Here is an 11893-nt window from a genome sequence, read left to right on the forward strand (position 1 = left end):
CGGACGGGCCCTCCATCGGTGCTTCCAGTCATCCCGATCCTCCATGCATCTGGCTAGCTCGCCGGTGCATTCTGTTCCCGCATCTCTCCTGAGTACGTAGGTTAATGTGGGACGTCCTCGTGATCGATGCCTGTGTGTTGGTTCCCACAGCACAATTTTGCTGGTTGGCATCTCATGATGTCTCTGGCAGTGAGCTGCCAGCCTCATTCTCCTGACTGCCACTTTCTCGCTCACCCTTAGCACCCCCCCATACAAGTTTGCATTAGTGACATGCTCATCCCTGTTGATGTTGAGCACCACACGCATCATTCTGGTGTAGCACCCATCCAAGGACTTCTGCAGGGTGGGCTTCAAGGTCCAGCATTCACTGCCATACAAAAGGACAGACTCGACTGTTGCATGAAAGAAGTTGAGCTTGATTTGATGGGGGAGGTTGGATTTCCACACACTGGTCATGCCGTTCAGAGCCCTCCACGCAAGCGCCTTCCTCACTTTAAGGTCTTGCTCGGATGAGTTGACCCACGAGCCCAGGTATTTGAAATCACCGACTTCCTTTAGAGCAGAGCCTCCTTTTGTCCTTAGAGGTGGATGATCCGGGAGGATGTTATACATTATGACCTCGGTTTTCTTGGCATTTAGCCTAAGGCCAACCTTGGCGCACTCCGTCTCCACTCTGCACAGGAGTTCCTGTGCCTGCTCCACGTGGTTATGACAAATAATAAACAAACTTGAAACTTGTTGTCTGTACTAGTCTCGGCTCTCAGACAATTGGAGGGTGCCGCCAACAGCGCCACGGATAGAGACTGAGAACTGTCTGTACTGACAGAACTTAAGTAATTAGTTATTTGAATTCCTGAACAAATTCTGTGATGTGATTATATGTGCCTTGGGTTTTGTATTGAGTTTTCCAAAATAAACTAATATTGTTCTGAAAACCAATAAGCAATATATCATTGTATACACTGTAAGAAAAAAATCGGTAAAAAAACGGTAAAAGTCTGGCAGCTTGGCGACAGAGATTTAGTGTAAAATTTACATTGAAATACCCTAATTAAAATAAAGTGGAAAAGCAATAAATTTACAGATAATTCTGTTTATTATTTGAGAACCAGAGAACAGAGAATCACTGTTAATTGACAGGTTAGGTTCAGCAGTGAAACACTGTTATTTTACAGGTTTTTTCCTACATTATTATGATCAAACACCTTCAATAAAGTGACAGAACTTAAAGTTCAGCAGTGAAACACTGTTATTTCACAAGTTTTCCCTACATTTACGGTGAAACTCCTTCAATTAAGTGACATAACTCAAAGTTCAGCAGTGAAACACTGTTATTTCACAGGTCTTTCCTAAATTATTACGATCAAACTCCTTCAATAAAGTGACAGAACTTAAAGTTCAGCAGTGAAACACTGTTATTTCACAGGTTTTTCCTAAATTATTATGATCAAACTCCTTCAATAAAGTGACAGAACTTAAAGTTCAGCAGTGAAACACTGTTATTTTACATGTTTTCCCATAATTATTACAATCAAACTCCTTCAATTAAGTGACAGAACTCAAAGTTCAGCAGTGAAACACTGTTATTTTACATGTTTTCCCATAATTATTACAATCAAACTCCTTCAATTAAGTGACAGAACTCAAAGTTCAGCAGTGAAACACGGTTATTTTACATGTTTTCCCATAATTATTACAATCAAACTCCTTCAATTAAGTGACAGAACTCAAAGTTCAGCAGTGAAACACTGTTATTTTACAGGTTTTCCCATAATTATTACAATCAAACTCCTTCAATTAAGTGACAGGACTCAAAGTTCAGCAGTGAAAGACTGTTATTTCACAGGTTTTTCCTAAATTATTACGATCAAACTCCTTCAATAAAGTGACAGAACTTAAAGTTCAGCAGTGAAACACTGTTATTTCACAGGTTTTTCCTCAATTATTACAATCAAACTCCTTCAATAAAGTGACAGAACTTAAAGTTCAGCAGTGAAACACTGTTATTTTACAGGTTTTCCCATAATTATTACAATCAAACTCCTTCAATTAAGTGACAGAACTCAAAGTTCAGCAGTGAAAGACTGTTATTTCACAGGTTTTTCCTAAATTATTACGATCAAACTCCTTCAATAAAGTGACAGAACTTAAAGTTCAGCAGTGAAACACTGTTATTTCACAGGTTTTTCCTCAATTATTACAATCAAACTCCTTCAATAAAGTGACAGAACTTAAAGTTCAGCAGTGAAACACTGTTATTTTACAGGTTCCCATAATTATTACAATCAAACTCCTTCAATTAAGTGACAGAACTCAAAGTTCAGCAGAGAAACACTGTTATTTTACAGATTTTTCCTAAGTTGTTACAATCAAACTCCTTCAATAAAGTGGCACCACTAAAAGTTAATCAGACAGACACTTTTATTGTACAGATTGTTAGAAACAAAAAGCTTCAAGTGTTAACAAACAAAACATCTCAAAACAAACTGGTCAGACTACTGCTTGACCTTACTCCTAGAACCCACCTCACCCCTGCCCACTTTGACAACCTAGGATGGCTTAGAGTAGACGACAGAGTACAACAACTTGCAATGGGCCTGGTCTACAAGATACACTACACGACCAAGGTACCCATGTACATGTCAAAATACTTCCCAAAGGTCAGTGAATACCACGATCACAACACCAGAGGGAGCTCCACAAATCATGTTAAACCCAGATTCGGCTCAAATAAGGGACTAAACACGTTTCGCAATTATGCCACATCAATGTGGAACGCCCTACCCAAAGCTGTAAAGGAATGTGGATCACTACCCACTTTCAAAACCTCTCTCAAGGGACACCTACGGGAGACTGCAATTCAACACTGGCCCCTGTAAATATCCTAACCCAACCCCCTCCAATGTACAGTCATTTACCTAGTATGGTTTTGTCAATAGTTCAATGTACAATTGTGTTTGTTTGTACAGTGTCTCCCCCCCCCCCACTCAATGTACAGTGTTACTTGTTTATACAGTGTGCCCCCCGCCCCCCCCCCCCCCCCAACCACCTCCAATGTAAATTACCCAGTATGGTTGTCAATATCCCAATGTACCCAACCCCCCCCCACCCAACCTCCTCCAATGTACAGTTTCTACGTCAAATGTATATACTCCCTTTTCTTGACTCCTTCTGTATCACAAACAGTACTGTATTTGCAAATCTGGTATGTCATAAATGTATAGATGTAGCAGTACTGACTATCTGTATGTCATGTATGTCATATATGTCTATATGAATTGAAAATGGGGGACCCTGATGGAAACAAGACAAACGTCTTTCTCAGGTCTGCATCCCCTTAACAATTGTATGTATTGAGCCGTACTGTATTGTACCCATTCTGCAATCTGTTAAATAAAGTTTTCATTCATTCATTCATTCAACAAACGATCAGGATTGTAAAACTGCTTTATTTTGGAAGCAAGTGTGCTGTATAAAACAGATTCAAATGATTTAAAACTTTAGCTTGCAGTGTTTGTTCAAATGTAATGTTTAAATACAGTATGTAAAGTTAAAAACCTATAGAAGTACAATCTAAACACTATTTATGGATCAATATGCATGGCAGCTGCCACCATTGGTGTGTGAATGTGTGTGAATAGGTGAATGAGAGGCCATACGCGCTTTGGATAAAAGCGCTATTGCTATATATAAGTGCAGTCCATTGAACATAACATAATGGCCAAGTAGTAAAGCAACATATTGTGCTGTTGAACCGAGGGGGTTGTGGTCAGGTCTACAGTTTTTTAGCTTTACCATTTCAGTTTTATATTGTTTTCCACAATATTCTCCCGACCCCTGGGGGCTCCATAATATGTGTGAACATTATACTGTTTAATTCAGAATCCCAACTATACAGTGTATTACTAAGTCAAATCAAAACATACCACACCACAAAAGGTCAATGAATCGGTGGCACAAGTGAAGAGCAGAATCCTCCAGATTGGCAGTAATCAGCTGGATCCTTGGTGCATGGTGCATCTGGGAAAATGAAGAAAAAGGACACTATGATTCACTGGAAAGTCCTTGAAAAGTAGGATTTAATGGGTTACCATTCCTCAAACTTTATTCAATAGTCTGTAACGACATTTGCCACTATTACACATTTTGGAAATGTGAACAGAGTACCGTCAGCTTTGAGAGTGCTAGTTGCATGTTTGTTTAGCAATAAAAACATGCACCTAATGCACGTCCTTGTCAGATAAAATTGAATCACCAAAAGAAGGAAGACGTGGATTCACAACACCGGATACCAAGCCACCGGGGCTGTGAAACATTTTGAGCGAGTAGCCAATCTCGGTATTGATCGTCACGTGACACTTTTAGGGGCAAACATACCTTTTCCCATAGACATACATGGGTAAAGAAACGGCTGGGGAAATCACTCAGGCGTCGCACAAAGTCCAAAACTACTCTTAACCCTTGTGTCTGAAAACTAAAGCGTTACTCAATTGTCCTCTTCAAAAACGCAATACAAATATTATACTATGTTGAAGGTGATAGTGGTGTATTTTTTAGACCCTCTTGCTTTGCTGCTGGGAGGGGGGCTCCTTCATCTCCTCTCACTACCGCAGGTGAGACACCACTAGGTTGCTCGTGGTAAACAGGGCTCCTACCACTAGTGGGACGGAACCATGGACTAAACTCCTCTGATGCTGCTGCCACTTTCACTTTTGAGGTTAGCTCACAGGAAATTCAATTGAATAGCCTATATTAATATAAATTATATTAATAATGATTTGAAGATGTTTACACTTTTTTTTACAACCCTACTGTTTGTTCTCCCAAGAATTAAATAAAGGTTTGATGATGATGACATGTGCTCGAAGAGAGATATAGATAGAGTGGGTGTGTTTGTACATGCAGGGAACAAAATTAACTTTTTGGCTTACCAGCCAAGGTGGCTGGTAGATTAAAAAAACTACCAGCCAGGCCGATTTTTTTTACCAGCCAAAAATTTGAAATAGCTTTTTAGTATATCGCCATGTATTATTATTATTACTATATACAGGGCTCTACGCTAACCTTTTTCCCAGGGAGCACAAGTGCTCCTAAATAAAATTTAAATTTAGGAGCACAGTGAAATTTTTTCAAGTAACAGAGTTTATTAACAAACTATTTATTACATGCATATTATACTGTGCGTGCGTGTGCATACTAACGGTCAACATCTGTGCAATAGCACATATCACCAAAATCAGACATTGGCCCATGCCTACTAGACACAAAGGATATTGGTTGTCAAGCTGCTTTTGTATGTTGTACTGTTGTCACAATACCAACATTTTGACTTTGATACAGATAGGAAAGGTAATGGAATATATTATTAGATGACAGAACATGGAAAATCCTTTATACAATTATTTAATTCATTATCATTTAAACGCTATTGAATAATAGTTAATCAATAGTAATTAATACAATTATTCTGTTACAGCTAGTGAGCTATATACTATAGCTACTGTCCATCAATATCATCCTTTTGAATGAAATAGGTTCAGGAGAGAGATGGAGAGAGGGAGAGAGAGAGAGAGCGACACACACACACAGATTATCAGCCCTCTCTTCCCCCACTATGCCTCTGAGCATCCCCAGTGATTAGCGTTAGCAGTAGTTAGCGTTAGCAGGTTAGCTTAGTTGGAGTACTCAGTTAGCAGATACTATTACAGTAGTTAATGTTTTTAGCGTGACGTGGGTATAACTGGCGAGGATGCAAAGCATGTTAGACAATTGGAACTGCTGCAGACTCTAGATGAGTTGTTACAGAGCTGGTCCACGCTGCTCCGTCTCTATTATGAAATTACAATTGCGCAGTTGAGACGCCCACTATGCAAGACTATTACTCGCACACTGTGCTCCTAAATGATTTTCCCGGTTCGCACAAATCTATTTTTAGAGGCAAATGCGAGTGAAATGCTCGCACTGTATAGCCTTGATATAATACTCCAATATGCTCATATGGCTCCCAATTATTTTACACGCCAGAGTGGCCGAGTAGCCTCTGTAATTTACCAGCCAAAGAGGAAATCTACACGCCATTGGCGTTTGGCGGGTGCTTATTTTGTTCCCCGTGTACATGCAAGTTATACTCACATCAGCTTAAGGGAGATGCCATCCATGTCAATTCAGCATAGGATGATTCAATGGCCTTGTGGTCAGCAGGGTCCCCCCCTCTGGCTGCTGGCCTCTGGTAGAGGTGTAGATCACCAGTGGCATCCCTCTGAGAACACAATTAGACTTTAGACGGTGGCTTGCGAGCACGATGAGCCTCATTTTCTAATTTTGAGATTGCCCTATCTATCCGATCTCATTACAAAATACTTGCCTCCTAGATCACTAAATGCAGGGCTCCTATCGATCCCTAGGATAAAATGCATGCATGGGCTGAGCTCCCAAAGCGCCATTGTGACATGCAATACCAAGCTTGGCCTCTAAGCCCTTGTTGCATTAACACTGGACCATCTGTCACAAAAATTACAGGGGATCTGGGGGAGAAAGTGTGAACCTCTGCATGCGTTACGTTCCCCCAGTGAAACTCCTCGCTGTCAGGTGAAAAGAAGCGGCTGGCGACTCCACATGTACTGTACCCTCCCCAGGCCGACAGTTGGGCAACGCGTGCAACAACCAGGAAGGGAATTGGCATATCAACTAAATTGCGATGGGTGAGAAATACAGGAAGCCCAAAAATAAATGGAATTAAAAAAGAAATGACCATTGTATATAATTAGAAATAATCTTCTCTAAAGTGTTATTCAGTGGACTTCTCCTTTAAAAAGGAACACACCAACTTTGTGGGAAATTTGCTTATTTGCCATCTACCCTGGAGTTAGACAAGCAGATTGATCAGTTAGCCTCATAGCATAATTACCTAAGTAATTTTTTGGCCAAATTGATATTTCTGCCTAACTCTACTCTCCTCACTGCTGCACCACCCTGGCTTAGTGGCTGTGTCCTCAGCCAATCAGGACCTGGATAAAAAATGGGCTGGTTAAGGAATTCCAGGCCTTGACTTTTTTATTTAATTTTTTTATCAAGCATTTTAAGCACTTCAAGGACCTTGTGCGAACCCTGGATATATACTCTGAACAATTTTTTGCCGAACCGCTGCTGCCTGACCGCAGTGATTTCATCACCTCAAAAGACCAGTTTTAAAATGAATAAAGCGTATTTCGTGACTGTTGGGAACTAGGCTACACTGACACACCCAGGGACCGAAACTAGAGAGCGCCACCCGCCATTTGCGCTCAGTTTTTACGTTTGGCGCCTCCCACTGAGACGTCTGAGCGCCGTGTGACGGGCAATCAAATAGTCATGTGAAAACCGAAAATCATGATCCAATTCTTTAGCGGAGTTCTCACTCGCTGTCTCAGCACAGACATGAAGCGCGCACCGCGCACTGCTGCTGCTACCCCCTCCCCACCTGTTTCTGTATGCCTGCATGTAAACAGAGGCTATTGCCTCCGAGTCACCGTGACGTTAGTTAGCACTGCTGCTGCTGCTCCTACCCCTGTATGCCTGCATGTAAACAGAGGCTATTGCCTCACCGTGACGTTAGTCTAGTCAGTGTGGGACCTTCGTGAGATAACGTTAGCTACCGTTACAAAATGACCCAGTCAACTATTCACTTAGTTTAATACATGAGGCATTGTGTAACGTTATCCAGCCGGCTAGCTACGGATAGCTCCCGACATCAACAAATCCTCCAGCAATAGTCCAGTGCATAATACCTCCGTTGGCTAGGTAACTAGTCACTACGAAATGTCGCAGTAAACTAAATAGTTCAGAGGCGTTGTCCCAACGTCATCCAGCAGTAGCTACAGAAAGCTCCTGACATCAATGTCCTACAACAACAACATGCGTATTCGAGTCCCTGGCTTACATCGCATGAGTGAGGGCTGCTGACTAGGGTCCAGGTGCAGCGCCGGAGAATTCTTTTGCATGCTGAATGTAGCGTTTAGGGTCCAGCTGCACCCCCGGAGAATCCTTGCTGGAGCTGGAGGCCACTCGAGTATACACACAGACAGTGGAGCTGTTTGCAGACAGCGAGGTGGCGATGTCTCGCAGATAACACAATCACAAGTATGATTATATAATATATATATTTTATTAAAAAAAAATTATATAAAATAATAATAAAAAAAATAATTTATCAAAAAAAAGTTGGCAGGTAAGAAATATGCTTGGCGGGTAGATTCTTCCCATCTACCCGCCACTGGCCGGTGAGTCAAAAAGTTAATTTCGCTCCCTGGACACACCTACTTCCAGTGAATGACGCTAAGCTAGGCTAACGGCGCGGTTGTTCCCTAAGCCTAATGCATGTACAGAGAAGAAAAGGGTATGCATCTGCTTGTCCAACTCTAGGTAGATGGCAAATAAGCTAATTTCCCAAAAAGTTGGCGTGTTCCTTTAAGCCTCCAAAGAGACCTTTGCTGGAGTGGTCACAGCTAAAAATGTCAACGCATACTGTACACTTTTAATTACTACACTCTCCTGGAACAGGGCAGGCCAGTTGAACTCAGACCAGGGGCCTCTCCTCCACAATCTGCATTCGCCTGTAGGATAATGTTTTTTCCATTTTCACTTAAATGACGACTTCATTGTCATGCTTTTCCTATAAGATCACTCATGTTTGGAAAAAGACACATTCTTGGAAAAAGACACATTCTTGATTACTTACCATCATAGTAGGAGGCGGCAAAAGCTGTTTACTGTGTTCTTTGGACTGCCTGAAAAGGAGAGAACATTGAACAAATTATAAGAGCTTCTTGTTCCAGCATTGAGTGTTTAGTCCAGGGGTCAGCAACCTTTACTATCAAAAGAGCTACTTTTCCCCCCTGCCACAAAATAAAATGCTCAGGGAGCCGCACAACCTATTTACCCTTAAAATGAAGATAACGCAGTGTATAACGTTTTATATATCCCCAAGCATACCCCACATTTAGTATAAAACGTCTGACAATTGCCCAAAGTCATTTGCGATTTATTATACTTTATACTTATAGGCTATAGCACACAGTTTGTTGCATAATTTTGACTTTTTATTGCTGTTTTTACCGGTTATAACAAAGGAAAACCTCAAACTCTTATGAAGAGACAAAATACTGGCTGTGTAGACCTATTTTTAAATAAAACACAGAGGAGACAAAACACTGGTGTCTATAGACCGACTTTGAAATAAAACCCTGAACTATTCAGGTATATTTGAGTCCTTCCCTTATTTGTGGAACATTTATAAAATAAAAAGTAGTCCACTTTGAAAAAAGACTACCATGTGTAGACCTACTTTGAAATAAAACACAGAAAAGGAGAAAAAACACTGGCATCTCACAGTTTAGAGGGTCTATCACAGTGTTTAGAGGGTCTATCACAGTGTTTGTAGGGTTTGTAATCACTCGTTTAGCATTTCAAATATTTAAATAAATAAAACTTACATCAACTCCGAGCAGCAGTTTCTCCATAGGCTCCTTGAAGTACACCATAAGGAGTCTTCTCTGAAGCCTCTGGATCATATCTGGCCAGAACTTCCCTGATCTCCGGGTTGTCCAGTTTCTGGCAGAACTGCAGGATGGTCCGTCCTCTCTGACCCAGGGCATCTTGGATCTTTTGAAGGGCATCAGTGTCTGTCAGGAGGCCAAAGTGGGAGAAAAGCCCCACCAAAAGTAAAGTAGATTGCATGCCTCCCCGTCCGGTATGTCTGCTGGGCCCCACCTCACACACCTAGGGATAGGAAGGAATCATAGGTTAACTCAATACTATTGGGGGAAATTATATTTTACAAAATCTATACATAATTTAAACATTCAATCCAAATAACCTAAGTTAGTCTAGCATGGCAGTGCCCCTGTAACCCCTAATTGCTCCCAATGGAGTGTGAATGGAGAGGACACTGGCGCTGTTTTGCCACCTCTACACATACCCGTATTGGTTGACAGGACCTCTCGTCAGTCTGGACTCTCCTGCCACTCCAGTGTGTCGTCTTCCCTCTCTGCGGCGTCTAGCCTTCTTTAAATACAAGGAGACTAACACTAAACAGCAAAAAAAAATGATGCTGTTAAATGATAAGTTCACAATTTGACTGTAGACCCCTCTACCATGAACCTGAAACACAGAACCAATAATTTCACTCAGTGTTGAGCTTACTTCTGTTCATCACCTATGGGACATAAGATATCTCCCTGTGCAAGCTGTGTAAGGATGATGAACCTTCAACCTATTAAAGAAAAGAAAACAAAAATTAGAATCAGTGAAGCAAATGTGACCACTGTGTTTCTGTCCTGTGTAAATAACAGACACAGGAGTCGAGATGGATGCAGCACTTACTGAGCTGTGAATGGGACACACAACCAGCAGTTTAACCTGTTCCACCCGAGTGTTGCATAAAATTTGCGTTTTTAATATCAAACGTATTCAAGTATTAACATCACCAACATGTCACAAAAGCATGTAGAATGTATATTATCATCAATACGTTAGTTTAGCAATAGGTTAAAAGTGCCATTAGATAGATTTAACTTTTCGATTTGCTGAAGTATATTCTGAGAGGGCGACGATTTTGAAAATTTTGAACCGTGGGAATTTTTCTGAACTACACTTCCTGGAAGATTATAATGGGATTCAAGGTTCAGAGTTCTGTATAAATTATTTCAATAACTGTTATTATTCGGGATAATCAGGGTTTGTACACCTTTTCCAAGGCAAAATGCAAGCACTTTTATTTTTTTTTATTGATCTTTTTCCCCCTCCATTTTTCCTCCGATTTTCTCCCATCCCAATGTTAGTCGTAAGCCAATTCCCAGTCCCTTCCTGGTCGCTGCGCACTTACCCCCCACAGTCAGATCATCTGGGAGAGTGGAGGCTACCACGTGCTTCCTCCGACACACGTCCAGCCAATCACCGCTTCTTTTCACCTGGCAGCACGGATTCTCATTGAGAGGGCGTAGCGTGTGGGAGGATCACACTATCCCCCTCAAGTCCTATCCGCGCTTAGCAGGCGCCCCGACCGAACTGTAGGAGTCGCTGTTTACAACGACCCGTACCCACCCCGCCAGCTTCTCCCACCCTCTAATACAGCCAATTGTATTAGTGTGGACGTCCAGCCAAGCTGGTGACAACCCCGGAGCTGTGAGCTGGATTCGAACAGGTGAATCCAGCTCACAGCTCCGGGGTTGGTGACGAACGCAATCTCCGCTCGGCCACCTAACCGCCCCAATGCAAGCACTTTTCAAGCATTTTCAAGGTGCATTTTCAAGATTTTCCAGCATCTTATGCGGCTGTGGTAAATTAAATATTTACTCAAAATGATTATTTCATTTCTTCCATCACATTAAATCAGATGTTATTGTGCTATAAACAACCAAAATTATGTAGACTTGGCATCATATATAATACATTATATTAACTTGTCAACCTACCTCGGGCAGCAACAGAATCCAGCAGCAGTCGTGATCTGCTTTCGTGGTGCAGCGAGAACACTAGGGTCAGCAGTTGGTTCAGGCGGTTCTTCAGCTGCTGGGCTAGGCGGTTCCTCAGCTGCTGCTCCCGGCGGTACCTCAGTTGCTGCTGCTGGGCCAGGCGGTTCCTCAGCTGCTGCTCCCGGCGGTAACTCCGCTGCTGCTCTGGGGACAGACCCTGAACCACGGCCTCCCACTCTGGTAGGACCTGCTGCTGCTGACCCTGGACCATCGCCTCTGCTAGGAGGGAGGGAGAGAGAGGGAATACATGGAAGGGAATTAGCTAACGTTAGGCTAGGCTACATGCTGCCTATTTCAAAACACTGCAGTGAAAAACAGAGTCCGGTAAACACGAGTTTGTAATTCCAATAGTATTATTCTGCCTGTTACTTGACTATTTCGAT

The 11893-nt window shown here is 42.0% G+C and overlaps 1 long non-coding RNA gene across 1 annotated transcript; it reads right to left on the bottom strand.

Annotated features, from left to right (window-relative positions):
- Window positions 1-3594: 3594 nt before the first annotated feature.
- LOC311228896 lies at window positions 3595-10045 on the bottom strand. The gene is made up of 5 exons (XR_014619708.1): window positions 9956-10045; window positions 9471-9756; window positions 8717-8765; window positions 6133-6259; window positions 3595-4020 (listed from the first exon to the last, which is right to left on the bottom strand). It is a non-coding gene; the product is annotated as an uncharacterized lncRNA (long non-coding RNA).
- Between the last annotated feature and the right edge of the window lie 1848 nt (window positions 10046-11893).

The sequence above is a fragment of the Notolepis coatsorum genome (genome assembly GCF_963971535.1).
Source record: "Notolepis coatsorum genome assembly, chromosome: 5".
Taxonomy (NCBI): Eukaryota; Metazoa; Chordata; class Actinopteri; order Aulopiformes; family Paralepididae; genus Notolepis; species Notolepis coatsorum.